Source organism: Misgurnus anguillicaudatus, chromosome 23 (assembly GCF_027580225.2).
Source record: "Misgurnus anguillicaudatus chromosome 23, ASM2758022v2, whole genome shotgun sequence".
Taxonomy (NCBI): domain Eukaryota; kingdom Metazoa; phylum Chordata; class Actinopteri; order Cypriniformes; family Cobitidae; genus Misgurnus; species Misgurnus anguillicaudatus.
Genome location: NC_073359.2, coordinates 6,901,548 through 6,929,463, shown reverse-complemented (window position 1 = coordinate 6,929,463; position 27,916 = coordinate 6,901,548). Strand labels below are relative to the sequence as shown.

Genomic DNA, 27,916 nt, shown 5'->3' with positions numbered 1-27,916 from the left:
ACATAAATCATCCTATATATTGTAAAGACATTCTGTGAAAATGTAACCTTGATATCTTTAATATTGACTAAGATCATATAAAATGTTTTCAAATCAAACTTTGATGCTCCTAATCTCACAGTTAGATTATGAGTCTTTATCCTAAATTTCACAGACAGTGTCACATTTATACTCCAAATATGAACAGCAGTTTCATTTGTGAGTAACATTCAGAAGAAAACAAAAGAAATGTTGCAATTCATCTTGGAGCCGAATTTATCGCGTCATTCATCTTTGGCGTTTTTCCGTCTTCTAGGAAAGAATGTGTTTTCGTAAATCTAATGACTGAGAACAAACATTATGCTATCTTGCTCTTTTAACTCGCATTCTTTTCAGATTTTTGAACGAAAATACAAAAACACGCAATCACGAATGCTCAGTCTCTGATTATAATAATAGCGTGGTCGTACTTTGACGATCTCCACCTGATAGTGACGTTATTTCTTAAAGGCCACTCTCGGGCGTCTCCTGTTCCTCTGCGAACCTTAAGGGTTATAAGTTCAAGTAGTATTCCTAAGTGTGAGCAAAGCGAAGAGTTCAGATGCTTTTAACATCACATCATTGCCTTTAAAATGGCAGCATTGATGTTTTAAAACTAATACTCCCAGACTGCAACAGCTTTATGGCCCCACTCGTTTCCTTTTCTCAACAAGGCTATATTTCTTAGCTAAATAGTTGTCAGTGTCGCCTACTCAGGTCTTGATAATTCGGTTTATTTGGGAATTGCAAATGAGCTTACGATCTGTGCAAAAACAGAACAGGCTGAGATTTTGGACGGCAGTCAACTCCTATAGAGCAGATATTTGCCAATAGCACACCTAGTGCAGCAACATATGTCGACATGTTCCAGCTTCACAAGTAATTACTGTCAACGTCGATAGCTAATTGATTGCGTTGTGCCTTTAACCTTCTTTTATTGTAAGGTTTGGTGGACCCGCAGGAATTTTGGGTGTGGAAACACCTGAAACAAAGCATAAGATGTTTCCAAATTATGTTTAATTGGTGGACAAAGGTTTGCTGACATTGGCCGGTCTCACTTTGGGAAACTTTGCATGAACTCGTGCACAGAAACTGTGGTCATCGGTCTACAGTAGCTCTGGCAAGCAGTAAGGGACCCTGCAGATGTGTGGTTTTTACCGTGGTATATTTTAGCCACAAAATGTGCTTCTTTTTCTCTGTTCAGTGTCAGCATCGAGAGGATTATGGGATTGCTGGTGGTCACTGAGGCGTGTCTGTACGCAGTGATCTGGGTGGTATGAGATGAGGGCGCGCAGGCAAAGATCTGTTTTGCGCAACTCCATATGTACCAAACATACAATACAGCTTCTGTCCGGCACATCTTTACATCTTTGAAGGTATTTGTCCTCTCACGGTTAACACTCTTGTCAGCACGTAAACATCCTAAACTTGAAATTCAGGGTCGCTGTTGATGTACTGTAATGATACGTGAAGATGTATACTGACAGTTTTATGTTTTTCTTTAGTGGTTTCCTCTATATTGTTTATAAAAGTTATCGTTTATGTCAACTGATCTTTGTCAGCTGAACCTCTTTACGTAAATTACATACTTTAAGTACTCGCTGAGATTTCAAGTAAATATTTTACTTTTTTTATCCATTTTAGAAGTTTTATCAGTATTATTTTAACTAATTATTGTTGTTCTTACCTGTTATTAGACCTTCATCTGGTATTTTTTTTATTAGAACATAAAACATCCATTCTCAGTTTTTCTGATGTTTCGTTATGTTGTGTAATGGTCACATTATATCCAGATTAAACAAATAAAATATATCTTTTTTGTTAGTAAGTATTAAACTCATTCCCCGCCAGCCTTTTTTGTGATTTTCACAAAATGCCTCCAGGAATTAAAAAAAAATATATATAAACAAAATGGAAAAAAAAATGTAATCTTATCTATATTTTTTCTCTGCTTATAAACTCTTAAATATGGCTATTTTTCTTCAAAAATAGTTTTTTTTGCAAAAAGCTGAAATAATTGCATTTTTGTAAAGGAATTTTGTTACCGTGGGTTCACACCAGCCGTGTTTGAGGCATCAAATTTCCGTCTACGGCGTCTAGTTTGCCGCTTGAACATTTCGAGTTTACTCGCTTCATTTGCGCGTGAAATTCAAGTCATTGAGACATTCACACGGAAATTCGTGTCATGGGAGGGGCTTCTGCGATTCCCTTCGCTTTCTGTTATCACGTTACTACTAGAGCAAGCTCCTGATTAGTTAACGCAGTGCGTTTTTCCGCCAAAGTTCACATTTTTCAACTCACGCGTTTGCTGCGACAAAGCTTAATTCATGATAGTCGTGCGAACGAGGCGGAATTGCATCTATCGTGCCGCGCTAAACGGCTCATTAGCACCACGAGACCTCTAGACGCGCATCAACGCGTCTTCACATTGACTTAACAGACTTAATCACTCACGCTTGACGCCTCTATCGTGGCTGGTGTGAACGCAGCATTAGAGATCAGATTCAGGACAATTATCAAAACGCACACGGCGTGTAAAATGAATTTTTTAAAAATTGCTTCCGTTTTTTTATAAATTGGGTAAGTGGATCTATAGTGGATAATCGCGGTATTACAGAAAACCATAAAAACTAATTAGGAACACGTTCTTCCATGCAAATGTTTTCTTTTAATTGACGAGATAACTCGTCAATGGCGTGGAAAGAGTTAATTTAGATTTTTGTAAAAATATTTATTTAAATTTTATGATTTAATTGTAATTAATTGTTTTTCATCAACTCACAAACCCCCTGCAATTCCTCCGAAACCACCAGGGCGTCGCACACCCCAGTTTGGGAAACCCTGATCTATGTTAGGAAAACAAGACACACATTGCGTCCGAAAGCGCCTGCTTTCATACTATTACTATAGTCGGCGAGGCAAGTATGTCCGAATTCATAGTATTCAAAAAACTGTATGCGAAAAGTACTGCGATGTCCTACTACTACCAGCAATATTTTGAAGTGTGCATTTGATAAGCACTATCTCGTGACCCACCAGGAGAGGAGTGAACCAACGAAGAGGAAGGAGAGGCGTTGTCATGTTTAAAAATGTTGGAAAATGGTAACGCAGCTCTATTCAAATGCATAACATACATAATACATAACAGCTGTTCCTTTTGGTTAAATTTAGCTTGTTTAACATAATTTTACGGCTCACTAATTGTGATGTATTAACATGCAGTAGCGGCTGGTGATTGCTCTTCCGAGGGGCACGAATTTAAAATTTGTGTTCGGAGTGTCGTGTGTTGCTCGTGTTTTCAAAATATGTGTTTGTTGTGTAATGTGAACCATGTGCGTCATGTGCACTGAAAAAATTATTTCCTTAGTTGGTATTTTTCTCTTGTTTTAAGCACAAATATCTAAAAATTCTCAAGTCAAGATGGATTTTCTTGATAAGCAAAATAAGTCTAGTTTTAAGACAAAAAAATATCAAATTTAAGTGAATTTGTGGATTAAACAAGCAAAAAAACAGCCAATGGGATAAGCAAAAAAAATCTTGAACATTTTTCTTAAACACTAAATTCAAGAAAAATTAGCTTACCCCATTGGCAGAGTTTTTCCTTGTTTTATGCACAAAATCACCCAAACTTGACATTTGTGGTGTAAAAACTAGACTTATTTTCTTGGGTCAGTTTGCTCATCAAGATAAAGCATCTTAATTAAAAAAAAAATTGATATTTTTACTGAAAACAAGACAAAAATACTAAGAATTTTTTTTCTTAAAAATATTTTTTTGCAGTGTAACAGTAAATGTTCCTAAATTTTTTGACGAGTTTCACAAATTTAAAGTTTCCTAGTATTTCTTTTACATTTTTAAATAGGAGCGGTAGCAAACAACATGACATAAACCTTACAGTTTAATGAACTCATTCCCCACCAGCCATTTTTTGAAAAGTTGCCTGCCAGCATTTTTTTTTTTACAAAAGTTTCACAAAATGCCTTCCAGGAAAATTTTCTTCTAAAAATATATAAACATACAAATATATAAAATGAAAGAACAGACCATCTGCTTTCAAACAAACAAAACGGGAGAAAACGCTTTATCCTATCTATATTTTTATAAACTCTTTAATATGGGTATTTTTCTTAAAAAAATTTTTTTGCAAAAAGCTGAAATAATGGCATTTTTGTGAAGGAATTTTGTTAGAGATCAGATTCAGAACGATAATCAAAACATACACAGAGTTTAAAATTAGTAAAAAAAATTACGTTTTTTTATCTAGTGGATAATAATCGCAGTATTGCAGATTACCATTAAAAATTCATCAGGAACGCTTTTTTATGCAAATGTTTTCTCTTAATTGACGATATATCTCTTTAATGGTGGGGAAAGAGTTAATATTCCTTTTTTACTGTACGTAAGAAACTTACAGTATCTTAGTAAACTCCGACTTAAAATACAGTACAAAAACGTACATAAACAAGCTTATTTTAAGTCGTTTACACTGAGGAGATACTGTAGTTTTGGCATTATTTTTCTGTAAAGGTAATTCGGGGCGCATTGTGAAAAGCGCTATAAATACTGACTCAACTTTGACTTGACTTTGACATAAACATCAGATTTCACATTGTTCAGATTTGCACCCCATTTACTTTAAACGTTTTAAATGTTTTTAAAATTTAATGGTTTTGGGAATAACTCTTCTTATATCATCTTGTGGATTTCTTGATATGGTTTTTGCTCTCAGATCATGAGGCCGCTTTGTGAGTCGTCCAAACGTGATCAGCAAGAGTCTGACTCATGGACTTACGGCTTTGGGTCCATGAGGTTTCAACCTATTGGCTTTTCTCTTTGTGAGAACATTTTTATGAGCTTTTTTTCTTGACTGAGGCATCATTAACAATCTGCCTCTGTCAATCAATGTCAAACAGCAGGTTTTCATTTTCTATGGCTAAATAAAATCCAGTGCTGTTCAGCAGCATATGTTGAGTTTTTTTTTTTTTTTGCTGATCTTCAGCTAACTTTATTATTTTAACAAACAGAAGTCACCAACTTAGTTTACTGGTAAACAACATGGCCACTGGTTTACAAGTCAAACCAGCCTGCACCAGGATCAGCTTGGCTTGATTGTGGGCCATTGGGGTGCATTTCCCTGATGACCAGTCTTGCCAGTGGCTTTAAAAGCTGAATATCGGATTGTTTATAACGTTCTCCAACGAGACCTCTCCTTGGGTATTGCAACAGCTGCTCGGAACCAACTGACCATCATCATGTGTAGTATTTGCTTGTTTGAGTAAATGCGGATCTTCCTGCTCAAGACATTGGAAAAGCAAACTGACAATCAGCTCACGACACGCCTTGCGTTTACCGTAAATCACACATATGAGAGTCCAATCGCATGTAGCGTATTTTGGGGTTTTAGGTCCCAATCGTCGCTACGTGTCAGACATGAATACTTCCAGCAGGATCCCAGAAACCCGGATAAAGGGATTGAATGTTGACAGGTCTGACCAGGAACGATCACGCTCTCCAGAGTAGACGGACAGACCCTTTCTTCAAACTGCAGCCGGCAGCAAGGGTATCGTTGATCCGAGCTCACACCATAGCCCTCTCATGGGACACAGTTCAGCTCTTTCCCCTCTCTGGTCCTTCATGCTTGGATGACCGTGTGCACCGTACCGTAAACCATACTGTATGTAGTTTCACTGTTTAAGTTGGCAGCGTTGATGAAACTTGCCTGCTGGCTCCTTCAGGAAAGCCCAGCTAAATAGTCAAGGAAAAAGGGAAATGTGAGATCTAAGCAGCCTTTTGAGAAATCCCCTGTAATGTATATGTGAGTTTGGATTGAGTTCTTTTATTCACAGAGCAGGTTGCTATAAAAGCCAAGTATAAACCAGAATGAGGGTCTGGCTGGTGAATCAAAGTAAAGAGTTCACCATCACCAACACCTGCTTTAAACATCTTGTATCTGGATAAATATAACACTGAATGTAATAGAAACAGCAGGAGATTTTATATAGCCTACAGCATTTCTGTTGTATAACAGAACTTTGGCAGCATGGACTGTGAATGGAAGTGAATTCTGGATTATTCATTTTAATAATAGCATGTAATAATAATAGCAAACCCGGATGCTGCAATGTATTTTGACAGGTACAGTTCAATACTATACAAAAAGTAAATGTAAATATGTATTTAAATTACATATATGATATTATATTTACAAATGATTAAACCAGAAAGTGTGTTCATGGCATTTGAACGTCTTATCTTAAAGTGACACTCCATATGAAATTTTCCAGCTCCCCTAGAGTTAAACATTTGATTTTTACCATTTTGGAATCCATTCAGCTGATCTCCGGGTCTGGCGCTAGCACTTTTAGCATAGCTTAGCACAATCCATTGAATCTGATTAGACCATTAGCATCGCGCTCAAAAATAACCAAAGAGTTTTGATATTTTTCCTATTTAAAACTTGACTCTGTAGTTACATCGTGTACTAAGACCGACAGAAAATTAAAAGTTGCGATTTTCTAGGCAGATATGACTAGGAATTATATTCTCATTCTGGCGTAATAATCAAGGACTTGCTGCCGTAACATGGCTGCAGCAAGCGTAGTGATATGACACAAAAATAGTTCCCTGCTATTAAAAGTAACCAAGGGGACTATTTTCGGGCACTGCCTACACTGCAAAAAATTATTTTCAAGAAAAAAAATTCTTAGTGTTTTTGTCTTGTTTTCAGCAAAAAATATCCAAACATTCCCAAAGTAAGATGCTTCCTCTCGATGAGCAACACGACCCAAGAAAACAAGTCTAGTTTTTAGACCAAAAATATTCAATTTAACTGATTTTGTGCATAAAACAAGCAAAATGAGGAAAGCAAAAAAAAAATCGTGAAAATTTTTCTTAAACACTAAATTCAAGAAAAATTTGCTTACCCCATTGGCAGATTTTTTTGCTTGTTTTATGCACAAAATCACTTAAATGTGATATTTTTGGTGTATTATTAGATTCAATGGACTATGCAAAGCTATGCTAAAAGTGATACCGCCATACCCGTAGATCGGCTAAATGGATTCCAAAACGGTAAAAACTTATTATTAACTTATTATAACTCTAGCAGAGCTGGAAAATGAACCTATTGTAAAAAAAAACTTTAAAAAAAATTCCCTGTCAATAACACTTTCCAGATGAGTTTTTACGGTAATATGTAATTTCACTAATATCCACTAGATGGCGCTCTTACCCAATTTATAAAAAACTGAGGCAAAAACGAATTTAATTAATTATTTAAACTCCGTGTATGTTTTGATAATGGTTCTGAATCTGATCTCTAACAAAATTCCTTTACAAAAGTGCAATTATGTCAGCTTTTTGCTCATAATTTTTTTTTTTTTAAGAAACCTTAAGAGGTTATAAAAAGAGAACAAATAAAGGAAGAAATATTTCTTCCTGTTTTATTTATTTGTTTGTTTAAAAGCAGATGGTCTGTTCTTGCGTTTGATATATTTGTATGTTTATATATTTATAGAAGAAAATTTTCTTGGGAGGCTGGGAAAATCACAAAAAATGCTGGCGGGTAACTTAAAAAAAACCCCTATGTTTACGGTATTGGTGTAGACTGCCTAGTAGTTCAATTGTGTGGGGGTTTTTTGTATTTTATGTGTATTTGGACCCTCTTGAAAAAAAAGGGGCTATCCATAAATAAAATCCAAATAAAACCATAAGTAAACAGGTTTTCCTCACGGAAGGTCTTTATTCGTTAAAAATTAGCAAATAAAATATTTCTAATCAATATTTAATTTTCCTTACCCTACTTATGAGGAAAATAGCTGTGTAATAAGCGGGATAATACATAGGCAGCCGGTTGTTATCATGAAATAAACCCTGACAGTGTGATCAGGACCTAATGTAAAGCGTCTATTTACTTATTATGTGAGGGCCTGTTAAAAAAATATTATGTAAGTCAATGGGTCTTCTGATCGATTTCTCAATCAAATTCAGAGCAAAGACATTTACACAGGTTTGTAACAACATGAGAATTAAAGGATGACCGAATTTTAATTTTGGGGTGAACTATCCCTTTAAAAAATGTTGACTTGACCCCATATTTCTCTTGTTTACCCTATTATCATTTTGCTGTATCAGCTGAAATTTCGGAGGGGAGATAAATAAGTAAATATGTGGTGTTTTGAAGATGTTTGTGGTCTTCTGTGTCCCTGTAAACACTGTTGTACAGAGGGCACATTTTTCCTATCCGCTCCATGTAAGTGATGTCAACCTATTTTTGGTTCGTCTCCTGCCTCCACATTCAACTCTCCCCTGAGTCTAAATCTCTTTCCCATAGAAACCGACTGTGTATTTGCAGGAATATGTTAATGTGCGTTTTAAAAATGGCCACACACAAACACACATTCTCTCACATATGAATTTTCCCATAAAACACCAGCGAACAAGTGCACCCATCTGTGATGTTTAACACTGCTCGCATTAGAAAAGTGGATTTATCTGAACCATAAGGGTTTGCAGAAATTTGCCGAACCCTGTAATATCTGGTCTTCGGCTAAAATTGAGCCTTCATTATAAAAATATACTGTATTGCCAGATCTACAGTTGTTTTGTGAATTTAATTGAACCTAAAACAGAGCCAGATATTTTATGCAGTTTCCTTATAGCCGTAAAACTGAGACCACATCTTTTTGCGTTTGCGGTTTTGTCTCCACGACTGCAGCGTAAATATGTCAAGTTAAATCATACAGATTTGTGCTAATCAAAAGATTCAGCTCTGTATTTCCTCAAAGTAGAAGAAAGATGGCGAGACTCCAGGACTACATCTGTTCATCTATTCATTTTTTAGGTGTCTTGATCTGAATGCCAACCTGAAACTGTTTTGTATCAAACTTGTGAAAAGAAACAGCAAGTCACACCGCTCATTACTATTACTTTTAAAGATAAGGGATTTGAAGTTAAGTATTAAACCAGTGTGATTTGTTCTACTCGGTCAACGATTTTCAGTGATACTTTAGGATGAGTGATCAGATTTATACGAAAGGAAATTAAGTTAATAAAAAGTCCAATTTGGTTAAACCTATTATGCAAAATTCACTTTTACAAGTTATTTGGACATAAATGTGTGTTCGCAAACATTTTATTTTTATTAAATCCCATTAAACCAAAAAAGTCTCATTAGACAAGCTGTAATGAATTTCTTATCAAAGTGACATCACACTGATGAAGCCCCGCCTTCAGTCACTGACTGAGAGGCCTGTATTACCATAGTTTACACCCTCAGCGAGTTGTACGCTGTCTGCCATATCTCAATAGTGAGATACTATTGTCTTATGCTGCGTTTACACCAGCCGCGGTAGAGGCGGCAAGCGCGGGTGATTTACATGTTAAGTCAATGCAAAGACACAATTAGGCATCCTGCGGTGCGGTACACGTGGTAAGCGCGACACGGATGACGCGTTCCCCGGAAATGAGCGTTGCTGCTTTGCTGAGTTGAAAATCTGAACTTTGGTGGATTTCCGCGCTGCATTAACCAATCAGGACCTTGCTGTAGTAGTGACGAGATTACAGGAAGCGAGCGGAGTGGTGGAGTCTCAGCGGAGTCGCAGAAACCCCTCCCATGACGCAAATTTCTGCGTGAATTTCTTGAATGACTAGAATTTCACGCGCGAATGAAGCAAGTGAACTCAAATGTTCAAGCATCCAACTACGCGCGAATAGAGCGTTTTTGCCGCCTCTACCGTGGCTGGTGTAAACGCAGCATAAGACTGTATTCACGAGAATCAGATCTATTTTTGTACTAAATGCGCGTTTAAATGCACAGAAGAAGCGGACAACCACTAAAAATCTGCTTATTATAGAAAACTGTTTTTATGCTGTTACATGCAAATCAATAAACCGGCTATGCAGAAAACATGGGATTTGGAGATTTGTTAGGTTTTTGGCGGGAGGTGATGTCACCGCCTATAGTACATATAGTCATTCAAAAAGGCTGTCTTAGGCTATACTGTCTTAAGTTCCGTACACACCAAACGCGTAGCATCGCGTTGCCCGCTCTAGATTACTCGCGGGACTTAACTTTGTGTCATGTGAATTTTTCACGTTTTTTGAGATGAATATTTTCAACTTGCACGAAGGTGCGTTTGAGGTGAATAGTGCTTGTTTTGTGGCAATCGCGCCACCCAATTCGCGTCATTCACATCGCCCTTTGCATTGACTTTGTATGTAATCTACTTGCGCAAATCGTTGAACTTATGCATGCCCCATTATGCCGATTACGCTTAATAAACTGATAACGAGTGGGGTCATGTAAACGCGTAAAACTGTTTTCTTTTATCAGGGAGCAAAAATCGATCAGCACAGGTAGTTTTTGCTCATTACCTCGATTTCGCGTGGCATGTAAACGCTTTAATCGGCTTTCTCGCAATTTGTCTGCCCAGTTGTCTGCATAGCCGGTTTTTTGATGTGGATGTTAACGCATGAAAACTGGTTTCTACAATAAGCTGATTTTTGATAGTTTATTCGCACTCACTGTTGTATCTCTTCTCATGTCTGCAGAACCTGTAAATGTAACATCAGCTACTATTTGCACAGTTTATCTGAGTCGAGCGCAGACTTTTATGCGTTACTTTGCGCTTACTTCCACGTGCAACGTTTATTTTTTCCAGAGACATGCGCACATGAACAAAACTGCGAGAAAGCCGGTTAAGGTGTTTACAAGGAACGCAAAATCGGGGTAATGAGCAAAAAATGTCGGTTTTGCTAACGCCATTCATGGGCCGTTTTACACGTTAACATGACCCCACACATTATCAGTTTATTAAGCATAATCAGCGTAAGACTGCATGTAAACGTACTCATTGTCTCTTTTGTTAAAGGAGTGAGGAACAGTAGCTCATTTATTTAACACCGATTGAATCGTAGGCTGTGACAACTGCGACTCACGTTAGCGCAACGTCATTAGCATGCGCTACTGGTAAACAAGTAACGCTACCTCATAGCAGCAAACACAGTGTGCTTTGATCATGCTGAATTTCTGACACTGTCAGAAAATTATCGTAGGCTGTCTTTGGTCGCAAGACCGGGAAAATCACTGTCTTTGAACATCTATCACAGAGGACCACCGATAAAGAGCCACGATCACAGAAATCGCCACGATGGCAATCTTTCATCTGGGACAGTCAAAAATTGTGCAGTGTATCCCGGGATTTAGACAGGCAATAATCAACTTTACTTTGATCCTTTCATTAAAAAACGGTGAAAGCATTAATAGCCTGAATACATTTAAAAAACTTCCTTCACTCATTTAGTAACTTAAGCCTCTTCAAAGAAATATGCTTTCTTGGTCACATTTTCAGTTTTCCTTTGCCCATTTTTGATATTTATTTTGAAGTACAGCTAAACTTGCATCAAAAAATGCAGAGCATGTCCACGCTTCAAAGGAGATTTGCTGATAGGGTCGCGCTTGTAATGTAGCAAGACGGCTTGTTTGCATAAGCTGTGGCGTACATGCCGACGTTAGAATGCAATTCAGATGTGCAGAGGCTGCTGATATGAGCATTAGCTGCACAGTGTCATGTAAAGTACGTTGTCATGAAATCTTTCACATACTTTGGCTGAAGACTTGCAGAAATGCACTATTCAGACCTGGAGAACAGTGCCAGACCAACCGGATGGATCTGAGCTGGTGTTTCCCTAATGCGAAACTGGAAAGACCGCAAAAATAAAATCATCTCTACAAAGCTGTAGAGCTTGAGCTGTCAGACACAAAGATTAATGACTTCATAATGAATGGATATTTCATTGCCAGACATTTCTATGTTCTCTTGGGTTATATTAACCAGGCTCTCCATTGGATCCCTTAGTACCTTTTTATGTGATGGAGTTGTGCTTACATACACATACACAACTAGGTTGACTTTGCTTGATTTTGTGGATATACAGGTGTCATTTATTGTATGCAGTATGTTATAGTTTTTGTTAAAAATTTTAACCCAACTGGACTCGAATGTAAATGGCACCAATGTGTGCGCAGTCTGCATACCTGCACGCACCAGTCAGACAGAAAGAAACCCTGTTGGCTTCGCATCCAATTTGGCCCGCTGCCACATTTATTTTCTTCGTTATCTGACGATGACAACAAGGTGACAGTTAAATTGTGCATTCAAAATTGATTGACAGGTCTGTCTCAACAAAAAGTAAGTGGGTTGGAAAAGGACTCGATGCAGGACTCGATAGTTTGGGTCGTCTTGGGTCCGTTCAGCCAAAACACATTCATTTTAAATTACAAGAGACACAATGCCGCTATTATTATACCCAACTCGTGTCCAAGGGACACACAAAACTTTGAGACCCGAACCTGCTCGGGTCTCAGGTCAGACGTCGGTGGACCCGTGAAGACCTCTAAATACACCCCAGTAATTGAAATATTCTTTACATGAATTGTATAAAAAATACCTTGTTGCACTTAAATTTCCCCGCCATTGACGAATTGCAACGAGTTAACTCGTCAATAAAGAGTAAACGTTTCCCTGTCAATGACGACTATTTCCGGCAATCCGTAATACCGCTATAATCCACAAATTTTTCCGCAATTTATACAAACCTGGAAGTCTTGCCCTAGGGCAAACAGCTGTATGGCCGTGTATGTTTTGAGGATCACTTTGAATCTGATCTCTATCAAAAGTCCTTCATAAAAATGCAATATCTAAAAATTTTGTGTTTTTGAAGAATCCTTCCCATATTTGAGAGGTGACGAAAAGAAAACAAATAAAGGATGAAACCTTTTTTTTTTTAAAGCGGAGGGTCTGGTCTTTCATTTGATATATTGTATGTTTTTATGTTTAAATACGAACATTTTCTGGAAGTCATAAAATTTTGTGAAAATCATGAAAAATACTAAAACAAGTCAAATCAACTTTCTGAGTTGGTATAAATAAATAAAAACATTAATGGAATGAGTTTCTAAATAGTCGAAATTAACCATTTACAGTAATTGCAACAAGGATGTTTTATAGTGTAGACAGCTACACTGCAAAAAATTATTTATAAGAAAAAAAATTCTTAGTATTTTTGTCTTGTTTTCAGTAAAAATATCTAAAAATTCTTAAATTAAGATGCTTTTTCTTAATGAGTAAAACGACCCAAAAAAATAAGTCTAGTTTTTAGACCAAAAACATCAAATGTAAGTGATTTTGTGCATAAAACAAGCAAAACAATGGAGTAAGCAAATTTTTCTTGAATTTTTCTTGAATTTAGTGTTTAAGAAAAATGTTCAAGATTTTTTTGCTTACCCCATTGGCAGATTTTTTTTTTGCTTGTTTTATGCACAAAATCACTTACATTTGATTTTTTGTCTATTTTCTTGGGTCGTTTTGCTCATCAAAAAAGCATCTTAATTTAAGAATTTTTAGATATTTTTACTGAAAACAAGACAAAAAATTTTTTCTTGAAAATCATTTTTTTGCACTGCACTAACTTAGTATTTTTGTCTTGTTTTCAGTAAAAATATCTAAAAAAATTATCTTAAATTAAGATGTATTTTCTTGATGAGCAAAATGACCTAGAAAAATAAGTCTAGTTTTTTAGACAAAAATATAAACTTTAAATAAATTATTGCCTAAAACAAGCAAAACAAATCTGCGAATGGAATAAAAAAATTCTTGAAATAAGTTAAATTAAATTATATATAAGTAAATTATATATTTTTTTGACTAATAAATATTTTCCTAGAAATGTTTTGATATTTTTACTAAAAACAAGACAAAAATACTAAGTAAGGAAGTCATTTCTTTGCAGTACAGTCAGTGTTTTTCTTTGGCAATATCGAAGCAGATCGAAATTTCAGATCCAGCACCATTCATTCTCTCTCCAACACCCTGATTATAATTACCGTACGACAATGAGCGGGTTTAACCGCAAAGCCAGAGAGATACAATTCATTCTCTGTATATAGAAAGTGTCAGATTGTTTGCCGTGCTTGCTAAGGTATTTTAACAAACCGTTGCTGTCACGGACATGAATAATACCTCAAATCAAACTGTTTGCTCAAAGCAGTCAGATTTACAGTTTTTGCCTGCTAGATAAAACATGCAAAAATAATCTCATAGTCTAACAAGAAAAGGGCCAGTAAGTTTATATATGTAGTATGGAAAATAATAGTAGGAAAAATAATAAACCCAGGGGTTCCCCAGAAATTGCACAAAAAACAAAGCACAAATTGTAGTCTTTATAATATCACAAATGCTATTTATATAACAGTTTAAATGTTTCTTTATAAATAATACGGGTATATATTTATAGGAAAGGGGTCACCTGCTTAAGGTTCATGGGGGTCCCCGCCATCAAAACGTTTGAAAACCCCTGATCTACGTGTCTGTTAAAGAGATAGGAATTTTCTCTGTCCTGGCATGGGAAGTGTCTGTGTACATACTCCCATAATGCATCATTTCATGTGTCATTCTCGTAGATGGATGTGAGATGAGACTGAATTACTGCTCCAGTCAAGTAGCTCTTCCGAGATTGTTTTGACATACAGTCAGAATCAAGACGCTTTCTCCCGTAAAATGTTTGATCGAGTCCACATCTGATCTACTGTGTGATCTTGGTAATGCTGACTGAATTGGCCGTGTTATCTTAGTTGGCAAGGTTTGCGTTACTTTATAGTAGTTGGCAGAGATATATATGTATGTTTGTTCTCCACTGGAAAAACCTTTTTAAAAAGGTTTTCTTAAAAAAATGATCTTGGAATTGTGTCATGACTATTTACGTGGGTGTGGTGAATTACTTGGCAAGAAGTTGATTTATGCTTTAATGTTGAATTTGTCTCAGAGAAAGTGCACATTTTCCATTTTCTGCAAAAAAGGTTCAAGTCAAAAAAGACCCAACCTTAATACTTTATTCTGGTTCCTATAGATATAGCTTGGGATTTTGTCAACCAGCCAAAATATCACCTTTGTAGGTTAGGCTATATATGTACAGAAACGAATAGGCCTACTTCTAACATTTTTTCCTCTCATCCATCTATTTTTTAATTTCTTTCTTCACTGTATTTCAACACTTATTCTTCAAACACTGATTTTATAATGCTGTTTGAACTGAAGTTCACATGAGACGTCTGCTCCCATCAACCTGAAGCTGTTCCTCATGTTTTGCTATCACTAATAGAGAAAATGCTGAAAAATAGTTTTAGCCTGAAGGTTGATTCTGGTCAGCCTGATTCAAGCTTCTAGCAATAAGATTACTGTAAATTACAGATTGGCTCAGAATGACTAAGTGTGTGTTCACACCAGCCGCGGTAGAGGTGACAAAAACACGCTATTTGCACATAGTTGGACACTTGAACATTTTGAGTTGACTCGCTTCATTCGTGCGTGATTCGAGACATTCACGCGGAAATTCGCGTCATGGGAGGGGCTTCTTCGACTCCGCTCGCTCCCTGTAATCACGTCACTACTAGAGCAAGCACCTGATTGGTTAACGCGGCGTGAATATCCGCCAAAGTTACGATTTTTCAACTCGCGTGTTTTCCGCGGCAATGCTCCATTCGCGCGTACAACGCCGCAGGACGCCATTCGCCATTCTCTTCCGTGTCTGGTGTGAATGCCACATAAGAATTTGAGCCATGAAGAAGGGTTGGTCATAACACAAGAATTAGCTAACACTTTGTGTGACGGCGACTACAGTCAACTTTGTGTTCGCATGTGATCAAGATCCCCTTAAAAAAGTAAAAAAAAATGCACTTTAAATTTTATGCAATACAACTGTGTTAGGTACACTTCAAATAATGATTTTCAAGAAAAAATTGTTTTCAGTAAAAATATAAAAAAATTCTTAGCTTAAGATGCTTTTTCTTGAAAAACAAAAAGACCCAAGAAAATAAGTCTAGTTTTTAGACCAAAAATATCAAATTTACAGAAAGGAAGGCAGGAATAAAAGAAGAAATTAAGGAAGATGGTTCAAAATTATCAATGGCAGTACACAACCTGATATAATGTTAAAAGAATTTATTTTTGTTTTCCAAATTTTCTAGGCATGATTGTTAATATTTCCAGTTCTGGTTTTAATTTAAAAATGAAATTCAATAATCACAATTAAATTGTGTTGTTGTTTTTATATAATCTAGTGTGACAACTTACCTGCCGATGGGGCAAATTGTCACAAGTGAACATTCTCTATTCAACAGTCTACAATAAGGCTGTCACAATGATTAAATAATTGTCTCACCTCGATTATTTGACCTCATCGCGATGATTTCAGATCACCGCAATGATTGTACATCTCTGTAAAAACACAAGGGGGAGCTGCAGGCCTGTATAAACGAGACCGTATCAGATGGCGCTTCTTGACTGACAGTGTAAAGCGATACATTGCAATGCCATTTAATACAGAAAAACAGCATTTAAAGAACTTTGATAAGCAGTATGAACTGCCAGGCAAAACATACATTTCCAAAAAAGCAATTACAAATTTAGGGAAGTGAAAGATGATATTCTTAAGGATCTGTAAGGAATAGATTTTTTTGCAGCCAATACAGACGTGTGGTCCAGTACTAATACGACCTTAGTAGGATCCGCTCCTTTTTAAGGCCTGTTCTGTTGTAGTCAGCTTATGTTAATTGCATTTTTATTTTTCAGACACTTTATTGTGTTTATTTTTTGAAATATATATTCATTAAATAATTACTTTTAAATATGTGTATTCATATTTACTGATAGGTAAACCTTGCAAAAGATTTAATTTAAATAATTACACCAATGTGTAAAACTTATTTCATAAACAAACAAAAAAAATATTTGAGAATTAAACGTCAAAGCCTTAAAACAGTCACAATTTATTAGACAGTTAACCGTCAGCCAAATTTCATAACCGTGACAGCCCTACTCTGTAATGAGGTAAGATATGACAATGTAATGCTTACAATATGTGCCCAAGACGTCCTTCTTTCATGTGGTAAAAGATTTATACGATTGCGATATATGGGGCTCAATAAATGTTAGACAATTTAAAAAGTGTGACAACTTACCCCGCTCTCCCCTACTGCACTATATTCTACCTAAGTTTAATAATAATTTTTGCAAAAAAGTGCACAACATACGATTAAACAGAACAATAAATAATATAGTTATTTATGTTGTCATAATAATATTAATAATAATAATAATAATATGTATATTATGTAATATAGTATGCATGTATAATAATAATAATAATAATAATAATAACAATAACAATAATAATTCTGAAGAGGTTATGATTACAGGAATATTTCATAATAACAGCAATAATAATAACAGTAATAATTACAATGCTCTAAGTAATGCTACATATGATGATCACCATAATAATAACTTAATAATAATAATAAAAACAACTATAATATTATACTAAAATATAGTAATGATAATAATATTTTGTGCTGACTGCAACGGTAATCTCAATAATAATAACGGTAATAATAATGATGATGATGTAATAATAATAATAATAATAATAATAATAATAATAATAATAGCACATACCCAACACATACCACACCAATCCAAACTTCTGTGTCAGTGTATGTTTTTTTGTCCCATCCATCTCTACTTTCTACTTTGCTAAAGTTCATCACATGGACAAAAATCTGTGTTTATACAAGAAAAGGGTTCAGACAGGAATTGCCATCACTAATGAATCTTTGTGTTTGTGTGGGCTGTCAGGCTCCCCCATCCACGTTCTGTAAAACAGGCCAGAACAGAGACAGAACAGACAAAGATGAATCTGTGATACAGAATTGAGGCGATATATAGCAGATATAGGGGGCAACACTTTTTTTTTTAAAGATATCTGCTGTCAACACATAGTAAAACTATAAAGGCATGTTTCATAAATCTAAAGCCATTTATTTCTGATTTACTTCTCCATAAAATCATCATCTTACATAATGCAAAGATCATTCTGTGAAAACATAACCTTGTTATTTTTAATACTGACTAAGTAAGATTGTATTTATAATTAGTTTGAGACTTTATCTATTTTTGTATATGCATTTGGCAAATGCCCTCATCCAAAGCGACTTTTAAGGTATAGTGCGTTCATTTTTGCCATCATTAATGATACATCTGCTGTATTATTTATATACATGGCTGATTTAATGTTATATAATTGTGTTTTTGGGTGGTCTTGTGTTCTGTTCTTTTGTAAGAGACGGCACAGCTCAGCGAGCGCAATCTCAAATGCGACGATAGCTGTCGGTCCACTGCACTTCACACAAACAATTAAATAATCAAACCACCAACCACCCAGTCACACACACACCGTTCAGACATACATACGTGGCCTACAAGCACGTTTTAGGTGTTTCGTAAGTCTGTGTACTCTTAAACTTGGCAGGTTTCTCAAAACCGAGTAATGAAATTGTTCAATTAGGTTTGCCACACCACATTTGGTAACAATTCCCTGCATGGCATCCTGATACTGCACATTGTCATTTAAGTTACAATCCTGGATGTTGACATCTAAATATATCTATGTTTGAATAGTTTACCGTGACTGCATCTATTCACTGTGTATTTGGCCGGAGTCTCACCAATTATTATGTGCACGGCTCACTTGGTAAACTCTATGAGCAGAAATAGCCGGACCGGTTCACGCTGGCCCAGCAGGGTTTTGAGTCCGGTCCAGATCCCATGCTGAGAATGTGCACCGAGGTCAATTTTCCCCTGTATGCACTATTAGCGAGACTATTCTTCCTAGGTGCTATGGGACAAGTGTGACATACAAAACTTTTAAGGGACGGAGACACTAAAATGATTGTCTCTGTTGACCCAATGCATTAAGGCAGCCATGAATGTGAACATGTCTGGGAATGGAGAGAAGTGTTTAAGTTGTGTCTGACTTTTTTGAGTCAGTTGTGATTAATGAAAAAATGATTATATACTTAAGCTTGATCTAATTTCTTCTCATTGAAGGTTGCCAAATGTTCTGCCTAAGCATTTAACATTATGTGATCAAAACTCAATAGTATGTCTGTGTGACTTATATAAAGTGAGAGATGGTGTAAGATGCTGTTCAGGTTTTGGGCTAGCGTAGTAACGGAGCTTCTGGTCGAATAGAAACTGGGGTGATGGTCCCTTAAATAAAACCAGACTGATCTCACGGAAAGTCGTGTTATAGTCACAAATAATTTGATTAATTTATTTGTGTCCGTGGCACGAAATTCAGCTTTTTTTGTGCCTTGGGCTCAAATGTCTTTTTTGTGTCAGTCGCACTAATTTTTATAAATAGTTTTTCGTGTCCGTAACACGACTTTCTTTTTTGTGACTTTCTTTTTTTATGTATTTTTTTCCCTATTTTCTTACCATTGTCGCTTGGGGTTGGGGTTAGAATCACTTTCTGTTACATTTTTAGACATCCTTACCCAAACCCCAACTCCAGGATGATTTAAAAATATGGGGAAAAAATGACACGAAAAATAAAGTCATGCCACGGACACAAGAAACTATTTATAGACATTTGTGCGAGTGTCACGAAAAAGAAAATTGTGCCACGGACACGAGAAACTATATATAGAAATTTGTGCGAGTGTCACAAAAAGAAAGCCGTGCCACGGACACGAGAAACTATTTGTTGACATTTGTGCAAGTGTCACAAAAAACAAAGTTGTGCCATGGAAAAGACATTCGTGCCACACAAAAAAAGTCGTGCCACAGAAAAGAAAGTTGTGAAACAAAAAAGAAAGTCGTGCCACGAAAAAGAAAGTTGTGCCACGGAAAAGACATCTGTGCCACGCAAAGAAAGTCGTGCCACAGAAAAGAAAGTCATGCCACGGACACGAGAAACTATTTATAGACATTTTTGAAGGTGTCACAAAAAGAAAGTCCTGCCACAAACACAAGAAACTATGTATAGAAATTTGTGCAATTGCCACGGAAAAGAAAGTCGTGCCACGGAAAAGAAAGTCGTGCCACGGATAAGAAAGTTGTGCCACTGAAAAGACATCTGTGCCACACAAAGAAAGTCGTGCCACAGAAAAGAAAGTCATGCCACGGACACAAGAAACTATTTATAGAAATTTGTGAAGGTGTCACAAAAAGAAAGTCTTGCCACAGACCCAAGAAACTATTTATAGAAATTTGTGCAATTGCCACGGAAAAGAAAGTCGTGCCACGGAAAAGAAAGTCGTGCCACGGATAAGAAAGTCGTGCCACAGACACGAGAAACTATTCATAGAAATTTGTGCAAGTGTCACAAAAAAGAAAGTTGTGCCATGCACACGGGAAACTATTTATAGAAATTTGTGCAATTGCCACAGAAAAGAAAGTCGTGCCACAGAAAAGAAAGTCGAGCCACGGAAAAGAAAGTCGTGCCTCTGAAAAGAAAGCCGTGCCACACGAGAAACTATTTATAGAAATCGTGTGGGTGTCACGAAAAAGAAAGTCGTGCCACAGAAAAGAAAGTCATGCCACGGACACGAGAAACTATTTATAGAAATTTGTGAAGGTGTCACAAAAAGAAAGTCTTTCCACAGACACAAGAAACTATTTATAGAAATGTGTGCAATTGCCACGGAAAAGAAAGTCGTGCCACAGACACGAGAAACTATTCATAGAAATTTGTGCAAGTGTCACAAAAAAGAAAGTTGTGCCATGGACACGAGAAACTATTTATAGAAATTTGTGCAATTGCCACGGAAAAGTCGTGCCATGGAAAAGAAAGTTGTGCCACAGAAAAGAAAGTCGTGCCACGGACACGAGAAACTATTTATAGAAATTTGTGAAGGTGTCACAAAAAGAAAGTCTTGCCACAGACACAAAAAACTATTTATAGAAATTTGTGCAATTGCCACGGAAAAGAAAGTCGTGCCACGGAAAAGAAAGTCGTGCCACGGAAAAGAAAGTTGTGCCACGGAAAAGAAAGTCGTGCCACAGACATGAGAAACTATTCATAGAAATTTGTGCAAGTGTCACAAAAAAGAAAGTTGTGCCATGGACACGAGAAACTATTTATAGAAATTTGTGCAATTCCCACGGAAAAGAAAGTCGTGCCACGGAAAGGAAAGTCGTGCTACAGACATGAGAAACTATTCATAGAAATTCGTGCAAGTGTCACAAAAAAGAAAGTTGTGCCATGGACACGGGAAACTATTTATAGAAATCTGTGCAATTGCCACAGAAAAGAAAGTCGTGCCACAGAAAAGAAAGTCGTGCCACGGAAAAGAAAGTCGTGCCACGGAAAAGAAAGTTGTGCCACGGAAAAGAAAGTCGTGCCACAGACATGAGAAACTATTCATAGAAATTTGTGCAAGTGTCACAAAAAAGAAAGTTGTGCCATGGACACGAGAAACTATTTATAGAAATTTGTGCAATTCCCACGGAAAAGAAAGTCGTGCCACAGAAAGGAAAGTCGTGCCACAGACATGAGAAACTATTCATAGAAATTCGTGCAAGTGTCACAAAAAAGAAAGTTGTGCCATGGACACGAGAAACTATTTATAGAAAATCACAAAAAAGACATTCATGCTCAAGGCACGTAAAAAAGGAAATTTTGTGCCATGGACACGAAAAAGAAAGTCGTGCCACAAAAAAGAAATTTGTGCAACGGAAATGTAAGTCGTGCCACAAAAAAAAAGTTGTGCCACGTACACGAGAAACTATTTATAGAGGTTTGTGCGAGGATCACGAAAAAGACATTCATGCTCAAGGCACGAAAAAAGCTAAATTTTGTGACATGGACACAAATAAATTGATCAAATTTTGCGTGACTTTACTTTAGATCATGTTGCATAAAAGAGTCTTATAGGAATTCAACCCACTATCACTCTTAATACTTAAACTTTACTTCACTGAAGAGCCACAAATTGAGAAATGAAAATACCTCATATTGTAGTAACCCTAAAATAAAACCATTTGAATGAATAAAATTAATGAAACCCATTAGTGAGGTGTCAATTCCACAAATTACCAACAGAGGGCGACAGAATGAGTTTCAAAAAATACACCCAGACGTTTTGGGTAAGGTTAGTTACTTTTTTGGATTTCTTTAGTTGTGTGTTTTTGGTCAAGCTGTAACAGATGTTACCCCTCTGTGACTTCTTTGTATGGTGCATGTTTGTATGCACATGTTTATGATTTTCTGTGTGTACTATTTATAAATCTCCAATGTTTATCTTCGGTCAAGCAGGGTCAAGGCCAATACATAAGTCTGCTTAATGGGTCATGATCCATGGAAAACCGTATGCCCTGATATATTACATCTTACTTTTAAAGAGCAGGAATAGGAATACTCAAGAATAGAGCAGTGCTTAATAAGGAGATGTGTAAATCCTCTACATTGACAGTTCCTGTTTTAGATGCCATTTGTTTTCTAGAACAGAATTTGAATGAGAAATGTGTTTGCCAGCTATGGGAACCGTTTTCTTTGGGTATTGGTGTATAGTAGCATTTAATTCATTTAACCCTTGTATTGTGCTCGATCTCTGTGATGATTTTGATGGAGTGAGTCAAATTGGATTCAATGCAATTCCCTAAATATCAAATTATGAAAAACAAGAAGGAATTAGCTATAAACAGGATAATTTTAGTATCAGTATTTGTCACACAATACAAACACTTAACTCATTCACCGCCATTGATGAGTTATCTGGTCATTTATGAGTTCAGATTTAACTAATAAATATGCCTTTCTGGACAAATTTCAAAGTGAAAGTGTAATACCGCTTTTATCCACCAGATGGCGAATTTATAAAAAACGGAAGTTAAAAAGATTTAATGATTTATTTTAACTGCCTTTATGTTTGATAGTCATTCTGAGTCTGATCTCTAACATAAATTTCTTTACAAAAACGCAATTTTTTAAGCTTTTTGCTCAAAATGTTTCAGTGGTTAAATTAAGTTGAAAAAGTAAATATATAATGAAACGTTTTTCCCCATTTTGTTTGTTTGTTTGTTTATTTATTGTTTGTTTGAAAGCAGAGGGTGTGTTCTTTAATTTGATATAATTTGTATGTTTATATATTTATAGAAAATAATTTTTCCTGGAAGGAATTTTGTGAAAATTGTGTTAAAATCACAAAAATGCAGGTGGGCAACTTTTCTCAAAAAGGCTGGCGGTGAATGAGTTAATATTAAAAAATATAATTTTAAAAATTGCATTTAACCACAATTTTTAACGTTTAACATTTTAATTCAACATGGTTTCTTTTTCTTTCTGACTTCTTGCATTTTACACACATATGGTGCTTGTTTTTGGTGCCTCTGGATTTTCTGTGGGTCTGAATTAATCTGCTTTAGTATTTCATATACAGTACATTGAAAATAGAAATAATAGTTCACTTTACTTTTCTGTGTCTGAGGAAGTCTTTATCAGTACTGAAAATAGTGAGCAAAAGCTCACTTTTTTCCTTTCCAGGGTAGTAAAACACCAACATATACGCAATAAATGTATTTAATTTGTTTCTGTACATTTTCCTGTACTGTAAAAAATCTTGGGTGCCTTATTTTTTTTAAGTCGACTCAGATTTACAAGTCATGTCAACTTATTATTATTTATCTTGACAAGAGATGAGTTGCTACAACTTATAAAATACAGTTGAAAAAAGTCAACTTCATATTATAAGTTAAAACAACTCATCTCTAGTCAAGATAAATAATAGTTAGTTGAAATGATTTATAAATCTGAGTTGAATCAACAAAAAAATTAAGGCAGCGAAGCATTTTTTACAGTCAAGGAAAAAAATGGGTCGAATTGCCCGCAAACATCAAAATTGTAAAAAAAAAGATTTGTACACGTATCCTCACTTTGCATGCATGTTCATATTTTAAAAATATACATACATAGATACAGGTCATTGAAAGTGCTTCAATCTATTTTATGCAAGATGTTTTCTGGAAAAATCCATATTATTCCCTGTGTAGTGTAGGATAATATCATAAAATTTCGAGTTTGCGTGCAATCTGTTCACTTTAAATGTTTACATCTTCTGTATGCGAAAGTTGATTTTTTCCAAAATGCTTTTTTGCATAGTTGTGTTTGACACATGAAAACGTCTCGGGTTTTGTAACTGTTGTTCCCTGAGAAGGGAACGAGACGCTGCGTCTCCCTTGCCATACCTCCTGCGTCCCTGTAACGCAGTCTTTGGCAATATTTCAGATAGTGATATCATTCCTGGCTCCTGCGTCACCCTGTCTTTGTCGTTAATCCTCATCACCATTGGTTGAATTTGATATACACATTCAGACGCACTTAACCACTGGAGGGGTCCCCAAAGTGTCACCGCAGTGACGCAGCGCGAGTTCCCTCAAAAGAGAACTGTAACAATGTATCTTAAAAGGTAACATGATACTTGAAATGTGTCCCCACATTAAGTCCTTGAATTTGAGGGTATTGGACTTGGAAAGTCATTGAAAGGTCCTTGAATTTGAAGTTAGCTAAGGTGTAAAAGAGTAAGGAGAAGCATTTTTACCCCATTTCAGTATAGTAAAACACTGATATAGCAACAAAGACTGAAAACATATAGATTTAATTTGAGTCTGTACAGTTGCTTTGGAACAAAAAAGTGGGTCAAATTGACCCGCGAACATCAAATTCGTTACAAAATTATTTGCGTACACTTCAAAACATATCAGCGTATCCTAACTTTGCATGCATGTTCATGGCCATAAATGAGAAAAAAATCCCAAAATTTCAAGAATAAAATCGTTTTTCCGACTGTGTCAAATTTCCAACGGGTCAAATTGACCTAGAATATAATACAAGGGTTAAGATGGAAGCAGTCCTGTATGATATCAATTAAATAATGACACTAATTATATAAGAATCATTGCTAAATATAAAAAAAAATTTTTTACTACAAATCAGCCAATTGCTATTAGAATCTAAGAAAATGTGTTACATTTACATTTAGGCGCTTACCAGGTACTGTAATCCAAAGTGACAAAGTGGGGAAAATAATAAAATGAGAAGTGCTATGCAGTTACTTTCAGCTTACAAAATGTTAATATGTCTTCATAGTTTTACTACTTGACTTTTTTTCAAAAGTAATTTTAAAACATATTTGAAAATATTAATAAACATGTGAAATTTCGCACATGCATATTTAAGGAAGTGACATCATATCAAATTGTTTACAACAAGAGAAGTTTCTCATACTGTATAATCTCTTATGAATTATATACTTTTTATTATGGTTACATTGTAATGGCCCCATTCGGCTCAACATTTAACTTTAAGCGTTAAGCAGCAACCCTTTTAAACAAAACCCTAAAATATTCAGGCAGAAATTACAAGTAGCTTGGTATGTGTGTGGTAGCATTTTGTTTTACGGTGAGAAAGAACTTGATCTGTTATTATAGCTGTCATTTGTCATCAGCAGTAAACCTTTTATTGACCCATGTCTCTCATCACTGATCCCATAAATTCTTCTGCACTGGGCATACAGTTATGTATTGACTCTGGCACGACTTAAAGATATTTAAATACATGATTAACCCTTTTCTGACCCATATTTGGAGACCAAACACAATGGAAATTCATTACATGCGCCTCAAACAGGACGGATTGATGGAGATGATTATATTACAGTATATAATAAAATATGAAGTATTCTTGTATTGTGTATTAAAAGCACAATGGCTAGATAAAAAACGGACACTTTAAACAAGTGGATAATGATTTACAGAAATAAATGTTTGGTAAGAAGTTTAAAGATGTTTCACGGCTCAGAGGATTCGTGATGCATTAAAAGAGGAATTATATAATGAAAACTCAATGTCATGTTTAGAAATATTTTATTTCTAACACATCATATAGAATATTACGTAATACCTAAAATACATAAATCTTCTTGTTGATTCAAAATGTATATTATATATTTTATATAAATTAACGTATAACTTGGGCTACAATAATAAGTAACTAAGTATACTATAATGTAACACATATATTCTTTATCAATTTACATTTGACCTTTGATCACAAAAACATTATATAAGTCGCATTAGTATATTTGTAGCAATACTGTATGGGTCAAAATGATACATTTTTTAATGCCACAAATCATTAGGATATATAAAGATCATGTTCTATTAAGATATTTTGTACATAACGTAAATATATATAAAAAATGAATTTATCATTTGTAATATGTGGGGATTTTCTCAATTATTATTATTTCTTGCATCCTCAGATTCCAGATTTTGAAAATAGTTGTATCTCGGACAAATATTGTCCTGTCCTAACAAATCATACATGAATGGAAAGCTTATTTATTCAGATCATGTATAAATCTCAATAAAAAATTGACCTTGATGACTGCTTTTGTGGTCCAGGGTCACATATACATACACTATATCATATTAATTGACTAAATGTCTGTCTTTAATATTTATATTTTTTGTAAATTACACTCTTTTTTAACTTGAACAATGATTTTATTCTTTATTCTATTATATATATATATATTTATTTATTTATTTATTTATTTATTTATTTATTTATTTATTTATTTATTTATTTATTTATTTATTTATTTATTTATTTATTTATTTATTTATTTATTTTCCTGTTTTAGTGGGGGTTTTTTGTTATTTATTTATTTTCCTGTTTTTAGTGGGGGGGGGGGGGTTTGGTTTGTTTTTGTCACAATGCAACATTATAATTTAAATACATTATTTTAAATTTAAATTGCATAATTGCATTTAATTTTCAAAAACTGACGAAAATTCACTGGGTGCAGGTTTAAGGTAATGTGCACTCTTTGAAATGTTTTTAGGTATGTGACATAACAAGCCCTTTTACTTTTTAAATATTAACTTTTCTTACGTGCCTAAGCTGTCTTTTTTGCCTTACTGTAACTGAATGACTGAGCTAGAAATTATTTCAGACAGTACACCTGCATCAGAAATTACATAATGTATTTAAATGAAGTACTTCATGACCTTTAAAGCAGCATGTGCTATATACAGTAGTACATACGGATACCCGTGGATACAGAGGCAATATAATAGAGAAGTAGGCACATGAGGATGCAGGTTATAACTTTTGTGCCTTTATAATATTAAGATGGTCTTCTAACTACTGAAATGATCGTCAACACTGACATCTTTTGGTTGGTTTGGGTACTGCACGAGTAAGCCATCCAATAATAGAAATGTGGAAAAAAAGTATTTTAAAAACACATCAGGAATACACATTGTAATGTAAACGTTGTGGAGAAATGTGTAAGCACCATGTTTTTTTTTTTTTGCACTGGCAAATATTGGTTAATATTGTTTTTAGAGCTGGGCGTAGATTAATCTAAATAAAAGTAATTTTTTGCATAACATATGAGTTTTTGCTGTGTGTAATTATTATGTATATTTAAATACACACACATTCATGTATGTATTTATTTAACATTTACATGTGTATATATATTTATTTATATTTGTATATATTCTAAATTAGATATAAATTAAAAAATGAGATTTCTTAAATGTATATATATGTATATATGTATATGTGTGTGTTTAAATATACATAATAATTACACACATCGCAAACTTGGATATTATGCAAAAAATTACTTTTATTTTGTATGAGATTAATCTAGATTAATTTATGCCCAGCCCTAATTGTTTTGTACTTTCTCTAAATAAAGTGAAGCATGAATAATCCACTCTAATGACTTTTATGCTGTAAATGTAATATTATAATGCAACACTTTTAACAGATTTCCAAATCAATCCAACCATTTTTGTCCAAGGCACTTTTTCTTTGGGTTGTTTTGACTGGATTAAGGTCCTCGAATAGGAGGCCGCTGGGGTGATGAGGTAAAAGAGTTGCCATAGAAACACTGCCACTTGAGTCACGTGTCTTTATGCTAATTAATATTTTCAGATCCTTTGTACCGGACAGAGAAGTTTGTTGGAAAAATCTGACAACATGA

General features: G+C 35.1%; 1 long non-coding RNA gene across 1 annotated transcript; it reads left to right on the top strand.

Moving 5' to 3' along the window:
• The first annotated feature begins 770 nt into the window (after nucleotides 1-770).
• LOC141349156 (uncharacterized) lies at nucleotides 771-27,916 on the top strand. The gene is made up of 3 exons (XR_012365692.1): nucleotides 771-1,145; nucleotides 1,223-1,394; nucleotides 27,868-27,916. It is a non-coding gene; the product is annotated as an uncharacterized lncRNA (long non-coding RNA).